The sequence below is a fragment of the Pseudophryne corroboree genome, chromosome 4, assembly GCF_028390025.1.
Source record: "Pseudophryne corroboree isolate aPseCor3 chromosome 4, aPseCor3.hap2, whole genome shotgun sequence".
Taxonomy (NCBI): domain Eukaryota; kingdom Metazoa; phylum Chordata; class Amphibia; order Anura; family Myobatrachidae; genus Pseudophryne; species Pseudophryne corroboree.
This window is the reverse complement of record NC_086447.1, coordinates 320,490,829-320,511,419: the sequence shown is the minus strand read 5'-3', so window position 1 is coordinate 320,511,419 and position 20,591 is coordinate 320,490,829.

The following is a 20,591-nucleotide window of genomic DNA, read 5'->3' as shown; positions in this document are numbered from 1 at the left end:
GAGTCATGGTGCAGTGAGAATCATGACTGGGACATAGCTATACCAGGATACAATTTATTTAGGAAAGATGGAATGGGAAGAATAGGAGGAGGGGTAGCAATGTATGTGGAAATAAGCATAAATGCTACTTTAATAAAAAATATTGAATATAAAACTGAGGCCCTTTGGGACACCATAGAAACCAGGGCAAAGGACATTATTCGCATAGGGGTGATCTATAGACCACCAGGCCAGGGTCAGGATTTGGACAGAACCCTATTGTTGGACATCACTAAAATGGCTTTAAAGGGAGAAGTCATAATCATGGGAAACTTTAATTTACCTGATGTAAATTGGGAGGGGTCTTTTGCAAGTTCAGCTATAAGTGGCAAATTTCTACATTCTTTACAGGGAGCATCTCTCAAGCAATTGGTGAGGGAGCCAACTCACAAAGACTCAATGTTTGATTTAATTCTTACAAATGGTTACAGGATATATGTGGGTGAGCAGCTGGGATCCAGTGATCATCAAGCAGTATAGTTTAGTATAAAGACAGGATCCAACTCCTGTCACACAAAAACAAAGGTGTTGGATTTTAGAAATGCTGACTTTGCAAAAATGGGGAGTTGTTTAAGTGATTCATTGGTGGACTGGAGGAACTTGGAAGGAGTACAGGAGAGGTGGGAAAAACTGAAAAGTACAATACTAACTGCAACAAACGGTTAGGAAAAGCACCAGGAAAAGGAAGCCAATGTGGTTCACAAAAGAAGTATCAACTAGTGTGAAAGCAAAAAAGATGGCTTTTAGGAAATACAAACAGACTCAAAATAATAACAACAAAGAGGTGTATCTTGAAAGATGGAAGGATGCTAAGAAAGTGATCAGACGTGCAAAGGCAGAAGCTGAGGAGAAAATGGCCCAGTCAGTAGATAAAGGGGCAAAACTTTTTTTAAGTATGTAAGTGAAAGGAGAAAATAAAATGGAGGAATAATATGACTTAAGACAGAGAGTGAGCATTTGGTGGAAGGAGACAAAGCAATAACAGGTCACCTAAATAATTATTTTTGCTCAGTATTTACTACAGAAGGAGAAGGGATTGGGCCACAGTTAAGTTGCAAGGACATTCATAAAAATAAGGTAGATGAAAGTACATTTACAGAGGAGAAGGTCCTAACAGAACTTTCAAAACTAAAAGTGGATAAATCAATGGGGCCAGATGGGATACACCCAAGGATACTCAGAGCTAAAAGATGCTGGTTACACCTTTAACATAATTATTTAACCAGTCACTAAATACAGGTGCCATTCCAGAGGACTGGAAAAGAGCAAATGTAGTTCCACTGCACAAAAGTGGACACAAGGAAGAAGCAAGTAACTACAGACCAGTAAGCCTTACATCAGTAGTAGGGAAAGTATTGAAAAAACTATTAAAAGAAAGGGTTGTGGAATATCTTAAATTAAACAACTTACAGGATCCAAAACAGCATGGATTTACTGGTGGGAGATCATGCCAAACAAATCTTATTGACTTTTTTGACTCTGTGACAAAAAAAATAGATCAAGGGGGAGCTGTAGCATATCTAGACTTTAGTAAGGCATTTGACACTGTCCCACATCGCAGACTGCTAAATAAACTTGAAAGCGTGGGGGTGGATTATAAAACAGTTAAATGGATAAGAACCTGGTTGCAGGATAGGAAACAGACAGTTGTAGTAAATGGAGTACAATCTATGGAGGGAAATGTTACCAGTGGAGTACCCCAGGGATCTGTACTTGGCCAGTTCTCTTTAATATCTTTTTGTTGGTGACATTGCAAATGGTATTGAAGGGAAAGTATTACTTTTTGTAGATGATACAAAGATATGCAACAGGGTAGACACACCGGGAGGGGTAAAACAAATGATTGATGATCTAGGTAGGCTTGAGAAATGGTCAAGAATGTGGCAACTACAGCTTAATGCTAAAAAATGCAAAATCATGCACTTGGGTCTCAAAAACACAAAGGCTAAATATAGTATCAAGGGTACTATAATGGAAATTACTGAGGAGGAAAGGGATTTAGGAGTCAGTATTTCAACTGACTTGAAGGCAGGAAAGCAATGCAACAAAGCAATGAGAAAGGCAAGTCAGATGCTTGGTTGCATAGGGAGATGAATTTGTAGCAGGAGAAAAGAAGTGATAATGCCACTGTATAGGTCATTGGTACGGCCCCATATGGAATACTGTGCCCAGTTCTGGAGACCATATCTCCAGAAGGATATAAATACATTAAAGATTGTACAAAGAAGGGCAACTAAAATGGTGCATGGCCTACATCACAAACTTACCCAGAAAGGCTAAACAATCTTAACATGTATAGTGTGGAAGAGAGAAGGGAAAGCGGGGACATGATAGAAACTTTCTAATATATCAAGGGTCTTAACAAAGTTCAGGAGGGAAACATTCTTCAAAGGAAGAGAAGTATTAGAACTTGAGGACATACACTGAGACTGGAGGGGGGGAGGTTCAGGGGAAATTTAAGGAAAAATTACTTCACAGAAAGGGTAGTGGATAAGTGGAATAGCCTCCCATCAGAGGTGGTAGAGGCTAAGACTGTAGAGCAATTTAAACATGCTAGGGATAGGCATATGAATATCCTTCAAAGAATTAAGGTTCAAACAGGGTTGAGATTGCCTAAAGGATAAAAAAAGGGGCAGACTAGATGGGCCAAGTGGTTCTTATCTGGCGTCAAAATCTATGTTTCAAATTCAATGTTAAACTGAGTGCCGAGTTGTCTCTCTCTCTATATATATATATATATGTGTGTGTATATATATATATATACATATATATATACATATATATATATATATATATATATATATATAGTCTACAAGGAAAAAAATTGCGCCACTTGTGAGCAAATTAGCCTGATATTATTAGGCAACTGTTAGGACATTAAAAACTCGGACAAGTATATATATAAATATATTATGTAAAAACATTCCGCAATATGTATGGGCATCAGCTACTCCCCAAATACACAGGGGTAGTAAGACCCTGAAAATTTTTTTGGCAGAAAAAAGGGGATGGGGATACAAGCGACCACTGGTGTAAAAAGTCAATCAATAATGGACCGATACCTAACGTATATAAAAATATATACAGTTTATTACAACAGGAGCAAAAATTAATAATAAGTTAAAAATTATTCACATATGACATGAATTCAGAGTACCAATTTTTGTTTAAAAAAGGGGATACAAAAAATACGTATATAAAAAATTAATAAAATATTTTAAATGAGCAACATATAAAATAAAAGATATGTCTTATCTCAATCAGAGGTCATCTAAGGGATTGGTCCAACGCGTTTCATCTCACAGACTTCTTCAAGGGGTAGGGACAGACTGAGACTATAAATTATATTCAGAAAATCAAAAAACCTTAAAGGCTTAATAGCACCAAGCATGCTGACACAACGAACGGATAAAGATTGCAATATGCCGAAGTGCATGGGCTCATATAAATGTGGACGATGCAATATCTGTAAATAGCTACATCACAATAGAAAGACCTTCACCGACACAGGAAACACAAAGGAATATAGAATCAAAGACTTCATGAACTGCAATTCATCATCAATCATATACCTGCTACAATGCAAATGCGGTAAACAGTATGTTGGAAAAACCAAGAGGTTATTAAAGCTAAGGATACAAGAACACATTTGCAACATTAAAAATAAAGTAGAAAGTCTTGCGGTATCCAAACATTTCATCACGGAACATAACTCAGATCCCGACTCATTGACATTCAAAGCTATCGAACTTGGGAAATTAGGAGAAAGAGGAGGAGACCTTGCAAATAAGCTGTCACGTCGGGAGATGTTCTGGATCTTTCAATTACAGACATTACACCCTACGGGTTTTAATGAGAGCTATGAAATTGCGCCCTTCCTATAAAGATATCATCCACTTGAAAGAATATATTGGTTTTTACTTTTTCACTTATATTGATATAGGAAGTCACCATTTCACTTTAATGAATTTTAATAGTATGTAGTATGTACAGAATGATAACGCCTACAGTCAAACCACACTGGAAATGCCCAAATCCGTCCGATCTTGGAAGCTAAGCAGTGATGGGAGGGGGACCACCTGGGAATATCGGGTACTGTAAGCACTGAACGTGAGTACATTAGTTGCATTAAGATAATAATTTAGCACAAATAAAGGAATATATTAATATCACCGGTAACTTATTACTCACTTTTATTCAATAATTTATTATATGTGCACGTCACTTTAATAAGATCAATACAATTATGTACAATATATAGAATATAGGCACAAGCACTTTTTAAATAACCACAATTATTATATTAATTATATTAATATCACTATTCTCTAATGATCTCATATTTTTAGACAAATAATATATGTGTAAAAAGCGTTCTTGCATAATATAATAATGTTCCTTTCTCTCCTTTCCGAGACACCCTGTAAACTGTCCAGCAATACGGACCTTTAGAAAATGGCTACCTCATAAAGAAAGCATAGAATAAAACCACAACAACATGGCCACCGCAACAGGGCTGACTAATGAGTGCAGCAGACAGCGCTGAATGAATGAGCCAGGAGCCGCGGCAGGCACATGCGCAGTTAACTCCGGAAGCGGGGCGTAAGTGCATGGCAAGCACGGACAGGATCATCCGTCACCGGAAGTGTGGCGGAAATGCCGCAATATTTCGTTTTATATCATTTTATACTGCTTTTCTTGAATTGTGCTTTTCTAAATGCATTGTATCTATCTATCTATCTATCTATCTATCTATCTATCTATCTATCTATCTATCTATCTATCTATAGTGTTTTGAGAGGGCGCTAGCTGGAGTGCAGTAAACCGATTCCCTTTTCAGTTTATCATATACCATATTATTTCAGTATCCACCCAGTAGATCATCCAATTACAATGTCAGAAACATATAGAATTTTTCATTTATTTTCCATAATAACAATACAATGTTTCAAAACTTTCAAAACAAGGGCAGCAGTAATCTGACAAATCACAAAGAGAATAAGTATCAAGTGCACACCAGTGACATAAAGATTACAGAAGTCATTTTCAAGTGAGTGAGAACCTCCTGGTTTTTGTAGGTACTGCGTACACCCTGCGCACTGCCTTATATTTCTGTCCTGGGGAATTGTCAGTTATATTTGTAAAGTTGTAGGGTTTTCTCTGCTGAGTAACATATGTGTACTGCTGTACAGAGACTTCACATACTGAAACATATTTACTAAGCATTTTATCTAATACTCTTCCCTTCTGATGCTGATAATGGGCCTGATTCAGATGTGGATGGAGTTGCTATTGCTGCTGCTTACATATGGTAATACAGCAGGGGGCGTTACACCTCCTGCATGCATTGCTGATCCAAGCTGTGACCTTGTCATGAGCCACTGCTGTGGCTCATTCCTGTTTGCATTTTGTTTATGTATTTTATGTTATATTTCTGTTTACATGCCAGGTTTTCTCATGTACTTGTTTAGAGTACTGTTGCGGGCCGCCTTTGGGGAGTCTGTGTAACTGCAGCCTGTCTCCTGTATGTGTGGCCTGTCCAGCCTCACCTGTCAGGTAATTAGGCCATTAAGTGGTGAGTCTGTGTAACTGCAGCCTGTCTCCTATATGTGTGGCTTGTGCTCTCTCACTTGTCTGTAGCGCTGCCCGGCTACCTGTGTGAGTGGTAGCTGGGCAATGCAGCTGGGGACCGGCCGGTTAGAGGCAGGGAGACGCAGCCAGGACACCTCAGTGCGGCGGTAGCGGCGATAGTGGGGGCGGAGCAGCCCAGCGGGTGTTGCTAGTGGTCCTGCACCTCCAGCGCTTCTGCGCTGTGTGCAAGGCACCACTAGCACACACCTAGTTATGGCGCTGCCTGTCAGCTTGAGAGAGATTCCGTCTATCTGTGTTGTACCCATGACCAGGAGACCCTGCTCGATTGATTACCTGACCAGATCCAGCCTGCCTTGTATTCAGGTTTTTGCTAAGCAGTGTGTGGAGTTCCACACAGACACTGTCTTGCTTATATCTCTGTATTATTACATCTTAGAGCATTCAGTGAGAACCTGTTAGCTCGTATTAGATCCTGTCTGCCTGTGTTGAACCCGTGACCCGGAGGCCTTGCCAGTTTGATTACCTGACCAGAACCAGCTAGCCTTGTGCTCAGGTTTTTGTGGCATTCCCACACAGACATTGCTTGCCTGTATTTCTGTATTATAACATCTTCTAGCATTATTGCTTTCACAGTATATTAAGTCACTTATAACATCTTCATGCATTGTTGCATTCACAATCACTCATATATTCAGTGTCTTAGCTTTCAATACTCTGTGTCTTGGTTCCCTATGTTGGGATTTCGGCGGCCTTGCCGCATATAATCTGCTCATTGTCCTGTCTCTCCCATTGGTAGTCTCGGTAGTCTTAGATAGTTTTCTCTTACGTCCTAGAGGATGCTGGGGACTCCATAAGGACCATGGGGTATAGACGGGCTCCGCAGACGACATGGGCACTATAAAGAACTTTAGAATGGGTGTGCACTGGCTCCTCCCTCTATGCCCCTCCTCCAGACCTCAGTTAGATCTTGTGCCCAGAGGAGACTGGGTGCATTACAGGGAGCTCTCCTGAGTTCTCTGAAAATAAAATTTTTGTTAGGTTTTTTATTTTCAGGGAGCACTGCTGGCAACAGGCTCCCTGCATCGTGGGACTGAGGAAAGAGAAGCAGACCTACTTTAGTGATAGGCTCTGCTTCTTAGGCTACTGGACACCATTAGCTCCAGAGGGAGTCAGAACGCAGGTCTCCCCTCGCCGTTCGTCCCAGAGCTGCGCCGCCGTCCTCCTCACAGAGCCGGAAGAAAGAAGCCGGGTGAGTATAAGAAGAAAGAAGACTTCTAAGGCGGCAGAAGACTTCAGATCTTCTCTGAGGTAACGCGCAGCGGTAACGCTGCGCGCCATTGCTCCCACACACAACACACACAGCAGGCACAGATGGGTGCAGGGCGCAGGGGGGGGCGCCCTGGGCAGCAATATTATACCTCTAGGGCTGGCTAGTACATATATAGGCTGCGGAGGCAGTATATATTAAAATCGCCCGGCAGTATTACAAAATTGAGCGGGACCGGAGCCCGCCGCCGGGGGGGGGGGGGGGGGTATGCGGAGCTTGATCCCACAGCACTAACCAACCAGCGCCATTTTCTCCACAGAGAACTGCAGAGAAGCTGGCTCCCCGGACTCTCCCCTGCTGAACACGGTGACACAAGGCAGAAAAGAGGGGGGGAGGGGCATTTGTAAGGCGCAGTGAGTGTATTATATACAGATGATTATATACAAAAGCGCTATTTATCTGGGAATTTTATTTTCCAGTGTGAGTTGGTGCTGGGTGTGTGCTGGCATACTCTCTCTCTGTCTCTCCAAAGGGCCTCATTGGGGAACTGTCTCCATATAAATTTATCCCTGTGTGTGGGGGGGTGTCGGTACGAGTGTGTCGGCATGTCTGAAGCGGAAGGCTCATCTAAGGAGGAGGTGGAGCAGATGATTGTGGTGTCTCCGTCGGCAACGCAGACACCTGATTGGTTGGACATGTGGAATGTGTTAAAAGCAAATGTGACTTTATTACATAAAAGGATGGACAAAGCAGAGTCCAGAGAAAAAGAAGGGAGTCAATCCATGGCTTTAGCTGTGTCACAGGGCCCTTCAGGGTCCCAAAAACGTCCTCTATCCCAAATAGCAGAAACTGATACCGACACGGATTCTGACTCCAGTGTCGACTACGATGATGCAAGGTTACACCCAAGGGTGGCCAAAAGTATTCATTATATGATTATTGCAATAAAAGATGTTTTGCATATCACAGATGACCCCTCTGTCCCTGACACGAGGGTGCACATGTTTAAGGAAAAGAAACCTGAGGTAACCTTTCCCCCATCTCATGAGCTGGACGAGTTATTCGAAAAAGCTTGGGAAACTCCAGATAAAATACTGCAGATTCCAAAGAGGATTCTTATGGCGTATCCTTTTCCTGCACGTGACATAGTACGATGGGAGTCCTCGCCCAGGGTGGACAAGGCTTTAACGCGTTTGTCCAAGAAGGTGGCGCTACCGTCTCCTGACACGGTAGCCCTCAAGGATCCTGCTGATCGCAGACAGGAAACTACCTTAAAATCTATTTATACACATGCGGGTGCTTTACTAAAGCCGACAATAGCATCGGCATGGGTATGTAGCGCAGTTGCAGCTTGGACAGATACCTTGTCAGCTGACATGGATACCCTAGACAGGGATACCATTTTATTGATCCTAGGTCACATTAAAGACGCAGCCTTATATATGAGAGACGCTCAGAGAGACGTTGGGCTGCTAGGTTCGAGAGCCAACGCCATGGCGATTTCGGCTAGGCGAGCCCTGTGGACCCGCCAATGGACAGGTGATGCCGACTCAAAGAGGCATATGGAGGTTTTACCTTACAAGGGTGAGGTTTTATTTGGGGATGGTCTCGCGGACCTGGTTTCCACAGCTACAGTGGGTAAATCTACCTTTTTGCCTTTTGTTCCCCCACAGCAAAAGAAAACTCCACAATATCAGATGCAGTCCTTTCTGTCGCATAAGTCCAGAAGAGGTCGGGGCTCATCCTTCCTCGCCAGAGGTAAGGGTAGAGGGAAAAGAACGCCTGCTACGGCTAGTTCCCAGGAGCAGAAGTCCTCCCCGGCTTCCACTAAATCCACCGCATGACGCTGGGGCTCCACTGAGGGAGTCCGCACCGGTGGGGGCACGACTTCGACTCTTCAGCCAGGTCTGGATTCTATCAGACGTGGATCCTTGGGCTCTGGAAATTGTGTCCCAAGGCTACAAACTGGAATTCGAAGAGGTGCCTCCTCGACGATTTTTCAAGTCGGCCTTGCCAGCTGCTCCCCCAGAGAGGGAAATAGTGTTAGCTTCAATTCAAAAGCTGTGTCAACAGCAAGTGATTATCAAGGTTCCCCCAGTCCAACAGGGGAAAGGGTACTATTCAATCCTGTTCGTGGTCCCGAAACCGGATGGCTCGGTCAGACCCATTTTAAATCTAAAATCCCTAAACCTGTACTTGAAAAAGTTCAAATTCAAGATGGAATCGCTCCGGGCAGTGATCTCCAGCCAGGAAGCGGGGGATTTTATGGTATCACTGGACATAAAGGATGCATACCTTCATGTCCCCATATATCCTCCTCATCAGGAGTACCTGAGATTCGCTGTACAGGACTGTCATTACCAGTTTCAGACGTTGCCGTTTGGGCTTTCCAAGGCCCCGAGAATTTTCACCAAGGTGATGGCGGAGATGATGGTGCTCCTGCGCAGACAGGGAGTCACAATTATCCCGTACTTGGACGATCTCCTTATAAAAGCGAGATCGAGAGATCAATTGCTGAAAAGCGTGTCGCTCTCCCTGAGAGTGCTACAACAGCACGGTTGGATTCTAAATCTGCCAAAGTCTCAATTGATTCCAACGACTCGTCTATCATTCCTAGGCATGATTCTGGACACGGAACAGAAGAGGGTTTCTCTGACGTCCTAGTGGATGCTGGGTACTCCGTAAGGACCATGGGGAATAGACGGGCAGGAGACTGGGCACTCTTTAAAGAAAGATTAGGTACTACATCTGGTGTGCACTGGCTCCTCCCTCTATGCCCCTTCTCCAGACCTCAGTTAGAATCTGTGCCCGGCCAGAGCTGGATGCACTTAGTGGGCTCTCCTGAGTTCACTAAAAAAGAAAGTATTTGTTAGGTTTTTTATTTTCAGTGAGATCTGCTGGCAACAGACTCACTGCTACGTGGGACTTAGGGGAGAGAAGCAAACCTACCTGCTTGCAGCTAGCTTGTGCTTCTAAGGCTACTGGACACCATTAGCTCCAGAGGGATCGAACACAGGGCCCGACCTCGATCGTCCGTTCCCGGAGCCGCGCCGCCGTCCCCCTTGCAGAGCCAGAAGACGGAAGATTCCGGAGAAAATCGGCGGCTGAAGACTCCGGTCTTCAATAAGGTAGCGCACAGCACTGCAGCTGTGCGCCATTGCTCCCACAGCACACCACACGCTCCGGTCACTGGTGGGTGCAGGGCGCTGGGGGGGGGGGGGGCGCCCTGGGCTGCAATTAGTATACCTTACTTGGCAAAATGCACATAATACTGTTCTAAACTGTATATGTGTCTAATCCTCCGCCATAAATATTATTAAAAAAGCGGGAGAAGCCTGCCGCTGAAGGGTCGGGGCTATCTTCCTCAGCACAGCCAGCGCCATTTTCTCTTCACAGCTCCGCTGGAAGGACGCTCCCCAGGCTCTCCCCTGCAGTATACACTACGGAAAGGGTAAAAAAGAGAGGGGGGGCACATAAATGTAGGCGCAAATTGTGATAATAAGCAGCTATTGGGGGAAAATTCACTGTGTGTTAGTGTAAATCCCTCAGTTATATAGCGCTCTGGTGTGTGCTGGCATACTCTCTCTCTGTCTCCCCAAAGGACTTTGTGGGGTCCTGTCCTCAGTCAGAGCATTCCCTGTGTGTGTGCGGTGTGTCGGTACGGCTGTGTCGACATGTTTGATGAGGACGCTTACGTGGAGGCGGAGCAGGAGCCGATAAGTGTGATGTCGCCCCCTGCGGGGCCGACACCAGAGTGGATGGATATGTGGAAGGTATTAACCGACAGTGTCAACTCCTTGCATAAAAGGTTCGATGACGTAACAGCTTTGGGACAGCCGGTATCTCAGCCCGCGCCTGCCCAAGCGTCTCAGAGGCCATCGGGGGCTCAAAAACGCCCGCTACCTCAGATGGCAGACACAGATGTCGACACGGAGTCTGACTCCAGTGTCGACGAGGATGAGACAAATGTACAATCCACAAGGGCCATCCGATGCATGATAACGGCAATGAAAAATGTGTTGCACATTTCTGACATTAACCCGGTTACCACAAAAAAAGGGTATTATGTTTGGGGAGAAAAAGCAGCCAGTGACTTTTCCCCCATCTGATGAGTTAAATGAATTGTGTGAAGAAGCGTGGTGTTCCCCAGATAAGAAACTGGTGATTTCTAAGCGGTTACTAATGGCGTACCCTTTCCCGCCAACGGATAGGTTACGCTGGGAGACATCCCCTAGGGTGGACAAGGCGCTCACACGCTTATCAAAACAGGTGGCACTGCCATCTCAGGATACGGCCGCCTTAAAGGAGCCTGCAGATAGAAAGCAGGAGGCTATCCTGAAGTCTGTGTATACACACTCAGGTACTATACTGCGACCTGCTATTGCTTCAGCATGGATGTGTAGTGCTACAGCAGCATGGTCTGATTCCCTGTCAGATAACATTGATTCCCTTGACAGGGATACTATTTTGCTAACCATAGAGCATAATAAAGACGTAGTCTTATATATGAGGGATGCACAGAGGGACATTTGCCGGCTGGCATCTAGAATTAATGCAATGTCCATTTCTGCCAGGAGAGTATTATGGACTCGGCAGTGGACAGGTGATGCTGATTCTAAAAGGCACATGGAAGTTTTGCCTTATAAGGGTGAGGAATTGTTTGGGGACGGTCTCTTGGACCTCGTGTCCACAGCAACAGCTGGGAAGTCGACCTTTTTACCTCAGGTTCCCTCACAGCCTAAGAAAGCACCGTATTATCAAGTACAGTCCTTTCAGCCCCAGAAAGGCAAGCGAGTCAGAGGCGCGTCCTTTCTGCCCAGAGGCAGGGGTAGAGGGAAAAAGCTGCACCAGACAGCCAGTTCCCAGGAACAAAAATCCTCCCCTGCTTCCACTAAGTCCACCGCATGACGCTGGGGCTCCACAGGTGGAGCCAGGTGCGGTGGGGGCCCGTCTCCGGAACTTCAGCGACCAGTGGGTTCGCTCACAGGTGGATCTCTGGGTTCTACAAGTGGTATCTCAGGGATACAAGCTGGAGTTCGAGACGTCTCCCCCTCGCCGTTTCCTCAAATCTGCCTTGCCAACCACTCCCTCAGGCAGGGAGGCAGTGTTACAGGCAATTCACAAGCTGTATTCACAACAGGTGATAGTAAAGGTACCCCTACTTCAACAAGGACGGGGTTACTATTCCACAATGTTTGTGGTACCGAAACCGGACGGTTCGGTGAGACCCATTCTAAATTTGAAATCCTTGAACACTTATATAAGGAAGTTCAAGTTCAAAATGGAATCGCTAAGGGCGGTTATTGCAAGCCTGGAAGAGGGGGATTTTATGGTATCACTGGACATCAAGGATGCTTACCTACATGTCCCCATTTACCCACCTCACCAGGAGTACCTCCGATTTGTGGTACAGGACTGCCATTACCAATTACAGACGTTGCCGTTTGGTCTGTCCACGGCACCGAGGGTATTTACCACGGTAATGGCCGAAATGATGATACTCCTTCGAAAGAAGGGAGTTATAATTATCCCGTACTTGGACGATCTCCTTATAAAGGCGAGGTCCATGGAGAAGTTGTTGGTTGGAGTGGCACTATCTCAGGAAGTGCTACAACAGCACGGCTGGATTCTGAATATCCCAAAGTCGCAGCTGGTTCCTACGACGCGTCTGCTGTTCTTGGGTATGATTCTGGACACAGAACAGAAGAAGGTGTTTCTCCCGGAGGAGAAGGCCAAGGAGTTGTCATCTCTGGTCAGAGACCTCCTGAAACCAAAACAGGTGTCGGTGCATCACTGCACGCGAGTCCTGGGAAAGATGGTAGCTTCTTACGAAGCGATTCCCTTCGGCAGGTTCCATGCAAGGATCTTTCAGTGGGATCTGTTAGACAAGTGATCCGGATCGCATCTTCTGCTGTGGTGGCTGCAGAGTGCTCATCTTCTCGAGGGCCGCAGATTCGGCATTCAGGACTGGGTCCTGGTGACCATGGATGCAAGCCTCTGAGGTTGGGGGGCAGTCACTCAGGGAAGAAACTTCCAAGGACAATGGTCGAGTCAGGAGACTTCCCTACACATAAATATTCTGGAACTAAGGGCCATTTACAATGCCCTAAGTCAAGCAAAACCCCTGCTTCAAAACCAGCCGGTGCTGATTCAGTCAGACAACATCACGGCGGTCGCCCATGTAAACAGACAGGGCGGCACAAGAAGCTGGATGGCAATGGCAGAAGCCACAAAGATTCTCCGATGGGCGGAGAATCATGTGATAGCACTGTCAGCAGTGTTCACGACCTCCACCCGGGAGAGTAGGGACTTCATCCAGAAGTCTTCCAGCTGATTGTAAATCATTGGGAAAGGCCACAGGTGGACATGATGGCGTCCCGCCTCAACAAAAAGCTAAAAAGATATTGCGCCAGGTCAAGGGACTCTCAGGCGATAGCTGTGGACGCTCTAGTGACACCGTGGGTGTACCAGTCGGTTTATGTGTTCCCTCCTCTTCCTCTCATACCAAAGGTACTGAGGATAATAAGAAAGAGATGAGTAAGAACTATACTCATCGTTCGGGATTGGCCAAGAAGAACTTGGTACCCGGAACTACAAGAAATGATCTCAGAGGACCCTTGGCCTCTGCCGCTCCGACAGGACCTGCTGCAGCAGGGGCCCTGTCTGTTCCAAGACTTACAGCGGCTGCGTTTGACGGCATGGCAGTTGAACGCCGGATCCTGATGGAAAAGGGCATTCCGGTGGAAGTCATTCCTACGTTGATAAAAGCTAGGAAGGATGTGACAGCAAAACATTATCACCGCATATGGCGAAAATATGTTGCTTGGTGTGAGGCTATGAAGGCCCCAACAGAGGAATTTCAGCTGGGTCGATTTCTGCACTTCCTACAGTCAGGAGTGACTATGGGCCTAAAATTGGGATCCATAAAAGTCCAGATTTCGGCCCTGTCTATTTTCTTCCAAAAAGAACTGGCTTCACTGCCTGAAGTTCAGACGTTTGTTAAGGGAGTGCTGCAAATTCAGCCCCCTTTTGTGCCTCCAGTGGCACCTTGGGATCTCAACGTAGCGTTGGATTTCCTAAAATCACATTGGTTTGAGCCACTTCAGACCGTGGAGTTGAAGTATCTCACGTGGAAAGTGGTCATGCTTTTGGCCTTGGCTTCGGCTAGGCGTGTGTCAGAATTGGCGGCTTTGTCATGTAAAAGCCCTTATCTGATCTTCCATATGGACAGGGCAGAATTGAGGACTCGTCCCCAATTTCTCCCTAAGGTGGTATCAGCGTTTCATTTGAACCAACCTATTGTGGTGCCGGCGGCTACTCGGGACTTGGAGGATTCCAAGTTGCTGGACGTAGTCCGGGCCCTGAAAATCTATGTTTCCAGGACGGCTAGAGTCAGGAAAACTGACTCGCTGTTTATCCTGCATGCACCCAATAAGCTGGGTGCTCCTGCTTCTAAGCAGACTATTGCTCGCTGGATCTGTAGCACGATTCAACTTGCACATTCTGCGGCTGGACTGCCGCATCCTAAATCAGTAAAAACCCATTCCACAAGGAAGGTGGGCTCTTCTTGGGCGGCTGCCCGAGGGGTATCGGCTTTACAACGTTGCCGAGCTGCTACCTGGTCGGGATCAAACACGTTTGCAAAATTCTACAAGTTTGATACCCTGGCTGAGGAGGACCTTGAGTTTGCTCATTCGGTGCTGCAGAGTCATCCGCACTCTCCCGCCCGTTTGGGAGCTTTGGTATAATCCCCATGGTCCTTACGGAGTACCCAGCATCCACTAGGACGTCAGAGAAAATAAGAATTTACTCCCCGGTAATTCTATTTCTCGTAGTCCGTAGTGGATGCTGGGAGCCCGTCCCAAGTGCGGACTTCTGCAATTCTTGTATATAGTTATTGCTTAACTATAGGGTTATTGTTCTGAGCCATCTGTTGAATGAGGCTCAGCTATTGTTCATACTGTTAACTGGGTATAGTTATCACAAGTTGTACGGTGTGATTGGTGTGGCTGGTATGAGTCTTACCCTGGATTCCAAATCCTTTCCTAGTAATGTCAGCTCTTCCGGGCACAGTTTCCCTAACTGAGGTCTGGAGGAGGGGCATAGAGGGAGGAGCCAGTGCACACCAGATGTAGTACCTAATCTTTCTTTAAAGAGTGCCCAGTCTCCTGCGGAGCCCGTCTATTCCCCATGGTCCTTACGGAGTACCCAGCATCCACTACGGACTACGAGAAATAGAATTACCGGTGAGTAAATTCTTATTTTTTCTCCCAATGGAAAAAGCCCAGGACCTCCAGAACATGGTCAGAGACCTGCTAAAACCAAAAAGAGTGTCGGTTGGTTCATCAATGCACTCGAGTTCTGGGAAAAATGGTGGCAGCCTACGAGGCCATCCCCTTCGGCAGGTTAAATGCGAGGACTTTTCAGTGGGACCTTCTAGACAAGTGGTCCGGGTCCCATCTACAAATAAATCAGAAGATAAGCCTGTCCCCCAGGGCCAGGGTGTTTCTCCTGTGGTGGCTGCAGAGTGCTCACCTTCTAGAGGGTCGCAGGTTCGGCATTCAAGACTGGGTTCTGATAACCACGGACGCGAGCCTCCGAGGATGGGGAGCAGTCACACAAGGAAGGAATTTTCAGGGACTATGGTCAAGCCAGGAGGCTTGTCTACACATCAACGTACTGGAATTGAGGGCCATATACAATGGCCTACGACAAGCGGAGAATCTTCTTCACGACCTACCGGTTCTGATTCAATCAGACAACGTCACAGCCGTGGCTCATGTAAACCGCCAAGGCGGGACAAGGAGCAGAGTTGCAATGGCGGAAGCCACCAGGATTCTTCGCTGGGCGGAAAATCACGTAAGCGTTCTGTCAGCAGTCTTCATTCCGGGTGTGGACAACTGGGAAGCAGACTTCCTCAGCAGACACGATCTCCATCCAGGAGAGTGGGGACTTCATCAAGAAGTTTTTGCAGAGATAACAAGTCATTGGGGACTTCCTCAAGTAGACATGATGGCGTCGCACCTCAACAAGAAGCTTCGGAGGTATTGTGCCAGGTCAAGGGACCCTCAGGCAGTAGCGGTGGACGCCCTGGTGACACCGTGGGTGTTTCAGTCGGTCTATGTTTTCCCTCCTCTTCCTCTCATCTCAAAAATATTGAGAATCATAAGACGAAAAAGAGTGCAGACAATACTCATTGTTCCAGATTGGCCTCGAAGGGCCAGGTATTCAGATCTTCAGGAAATGCTCACAGAAGATCCGTGGCTTCTTTCTCTCAGGGAGGACCTGTTGCAGCAGGTGCCCTGCGTGTTCCAAGACTTACCGCGGTTACGTTTGACGGCATGGCGGTTGAACACCGAATCCTAGCTGGGAAAGGTATTCCGGAAGAAGTCATCCCTACGCTGATAAAGGCTAGGAGGGAGGTGACGGCTAAGCATTATCACCGTATCTGGAGGAAGTATGTATCTTGGTGTGAAGTCAAGAGTGCTCCTACGGAAGATTTCCATCTGGGCCGTTTTCTCCACTTTCTACAGACAGGAGTGGATATGGGCCTGAAGTTAGGCTCCATTAAAGTACAGATTTCGGCCCTATCTATTTTCTTTCAGAAGGAATTGGCTTCTCTTCCAGAAGCCCATACTTTTGTAAAGGGAGTGCTGCACATCCAGCCTCCTTTTGTGCCCCCAGTGGCACCATGGTACCTTAACGTGGTGTTACGGTTCCTAAATTCTCACTGGTTTGAACCGCTTCAGACGGTTGAATTAAAATTTCTCACTTGGAAGGTGGTCATGTTGTTGACCTTGGCATCTGCGAGGCGGATGTCCGAATTGGCGGCTTTGTCTCATAAGAGCCCCTATCTGATTTTCCATATTGATAGAGCAGAGTTGAGGACTCGTCCTCAATTTTTGCCCAAGGTGGTTTCATCATTTCATATGAACCAGCCTATTGTGGTGCCTGTGGCTACGGGAGACTTGGAGGACTCCAAGACCCTGGATGTAGTCAGGGCCTTAAAAATCTATGTAGCTAGGATGGCTAGGGTTAGGAAAACAGAGGCACTGTTTGTCCTGTATGCAGCCAATAAACTTGGTGCTCCCGCTTTAAAGCAGACTATTGCTCGCTGGATCTGTAACACGATTCAGCAGGCGCATTCTACGGCTGGATTGCCGTTGCCAAATTCGGTAAAGGCCCATTCCACTAGGAAGGTGGGCTCTTCTTGGGCGGCTGCCCGAGGCGTCTTGGCTTTACAGCTTTGCCGAGCAGCTACCTGGTCGTGTTCAAACACTTTTGCAAAGTTCTATAAGTTTGATACCCTGGCTGATGAGGACCTTGCGTTTGCTCAGTCGGTGCTGTAGAGTCGTCCGCACTCTCCCGCCCGGTCTGGAGCTTTGGTATAAACCACATGGTCCTTACGGAGTCCCCAACATCCTCTAGGACGTAAGAGAAAATAAGATTTTAAACCTACCGGTAATTCTTTTTCTCCTAGTCCGTAGAGGATGCTGGGCGCCCGTCCCAGTGCGGACTCTTTTGTGCAAGGCTTGTATATAGTTATTGTTTACATAAGGGTTATGTTACAGTTGAAATCAGTCGTTGCCTGATACTGTTTGTTCATACTGTTAATGGTTACGTATATTCCAGGTTATACGGTGTGGATGGTGTGGACTGGTATGAATCTTGCCCTTGGGTTCACAAAAATTCTTTCCTCGTACTGTCCGTCTCCTCTGGGCACAGTTCTCTAACTGAGGTCTGGAGGAGGGGCATAGAGGGAGGAGCCAGTGCACACCCATTCTAAAGTTTCTTTATAGTGCCCATGTCTCCTGCGGAGCCCGTCTATACCCCATGGTCCTTATGGAGTCCCCAGCATCCTCTACGGACTAGGAGAAAAAGATTTACCGGTAGGTTTAAAATCTTATTTTCTCCTTATTCTCCCTCAGTCTCGGTTGGTGCCTTTTTACCTCGTAAGACCTGGGGGCATCGGAGTCTGGGTGGACCTAATTCACCCATTCAAATGCGTCTGCTAAAGGAGAAAACTAGCTCTACAGGCGCCAACTGACTACTGGGAGAAATAGCAGCGTTAGGGGTAGAGTCGGTGTTGCAGCCATTTCCCTTTCCCAGCTGCAGCTCACACGTCAAGACCAGGAATGCCCAGTTGCCACCCATACTCCTGAGTTCCGGGCACTCAGTTCGTAACAGTCCTATGACACAGCAGTGTATCATCGGATCATCTGCCACACTATTGGCCGGCTGCGTGACCCATGGGGTCTTACAAACCATCCGCTGCAGCAACAACAAAGAGGCCAGGAAATCTCCATCCTCAGACAGAGATCCTGACCTAGTCCCTCCTCTGCAACATCATTGACACACCTCTGTTTTCAGAAAATGAGGCTGTCGCCACCCCCTTGCTGCCCTCGAATGACATTAAACTGTCACTGACAGTCTGAAGCTGTAGTGTGAATTAGGTCACAGATTCATACTGTACGTGGGCAGTACGCATCTGGTGCATGTGCAAAGTACTGAACATTGGTACTTTGCAGCATGCGCTGCTACCTACAGTGAGGCCTGAATAAGGCTCAATATCCTGGATTGAAAGCTCCTATCTGTCGAATGCTTCATTGACTACATTGTAAATCTTCCTGTTGAGCACATTACAAATATAATTGCAACAGACATTTTTAAATGCTGTACATGACTAAAAACAACATGAATACAATACATGAAGTATGGGTTGCCATATCTTTGTACATGTATGAAGTAAACCCTTTAGTAGTTTTCCCTTGTGAAGAGTGAGGACAGCATTGAGGACAGCAGTAGATTACAGCTACCACTGTATACAAAGAATCAGAACGGTGCTCTATGCTTGCCATATGAAATGTGGATTGTCTTGCACTGAATGCTTTATCAAGTTAAATACTGAGATTTTTAATTGATATATAGGGACTCCAACCCAACTTTTACTTCTCTTCAGTCAGAGTTTTGCTCTTACATATAAAAAAAACCCCTGAGGAAGTCTGGTTAGACGAAACGCGTTGGGTGATAAACATTGTGGGCGGACAGGCTGTCATTTGAGCTCCTCCCCGGCTGGGGTGGACAGCAAGTCCATTTAAGATCATGTCCCACGATTGTTAAGATCAATGTAAGAGTTTATCTATTTCAGAAAAAGATTTTAATAAATTTTATTGGAAGCTATGGATTAACGAGTGTTATCGCTGTCTGGGTGAATCTGGTGAGAGGGTCTTTTTCAGAATCACCACTCCGTGGTCAAATTCATAGGATTATCCTAGAAGGAGCTACAAAGAGACATTTACACACATTAGAGCGCTCTCCGTACAACCATCTTTTTTGCTGAATTACCAGTTCTCGACTGGCAGGAGGACTTGTATTGGAGATTAGCAGCTGCTTCTCCCCAAGGACTATTGGGTCTAAGGTGGGATTTTTCAATTAGTGCATTTTGGTTACTTTATTGTTTGTTATTTATATATGTGTGTACATATTATAGTCCATGTCTGCCCAGGATGGCCAGCACACCAATTATATGTAAAAAAAAAACCATTTAATACCATCTGGTCATAATAAACAATGCAGTCAATAATAGGGGTATTTAAATAGTTACCCATTCCTCAGTAGTATAGGGGTGTTTAAGTGTTTAAGAATCACCCATCCATCAGCCAACGATAACGTTTCAGTTGTATTGCCACCTTGCTCTAGGACTGCCTCTTCCTCCTGGAGGAACGTGGCAATACCACTGAAACAGTATCTTCTTGGAAGGCTTTTTCACAAGATTCTGGAGTGTTTCTGTGGGAATTTGTGCCTATTTATTCTGTAGACCATTTTTGAGGTCATACACTGTTGTGGACCAGAAGGTCTTCCTTGCAATCTCCGTTCCAGTTCATACCAAAGGTGCTCAATGGGCTTGAAGTCAAGGTTTGTGCAGGCCAGTAAATTTCTTCAACACCGAACTCATCAAACCATGTCTTTACAATCCTTGCTTTGTGCAAGGGGGCACAGTAATATTGGAATAGAAATTGGCCTTCCCCAAACTGTTGCCACAAAGTTGAAAGCATAGCATTGTCTAAAATGTATGCAGAAGCATTAATATTTCCCTTCACTGGAGAGAAGGGGCCTAGCACAGTCTCTGAAAAACAGTCTCATATAATTTTCCCTTCTCCACCAAACTTCACAGTTGGCATAATGCAATAAGGCAGGTAACATTCTCCTGGCATCCGCCAAACCCAGACTCGCCCATCTGACTGTCTAACAGGAAAGTGTGATTCATCACTCCACAGATCACGTTTCCACTGCTCCACAGTCCAATGTTGGTGTGCGTCACACCACTCCATCCGACGCTTGGCATTGGACTTGGTGATGTGAGGCTTGTATGTGTGGCACCCCACCAAAAGAACCTTCTCCCCTTGTGCTCCTTCCCCTACTGAATGCTGCCCTGGCTGGACACTATTAATACTACAGCAAGGAAAGGGTTTACTGTGCCCTGAGTGCTGCTCCTGGCACTAGGACACTGACCAATCAGCAAGAGGTGTATGGATCCCAGGGAGAGAACCGGCTTGTGCTGTGGCAGTTACAGCTGGGTGCTGGGACAGTTGGCAGTTGAGTGGCGGCCATCTTAGAGAGTTGTACTGACAGGAGGAGCTGAGAGACAAGGCTGGTGCTGCTGCTGTGATTCCTAGCCAGGGAGGCAGGACAG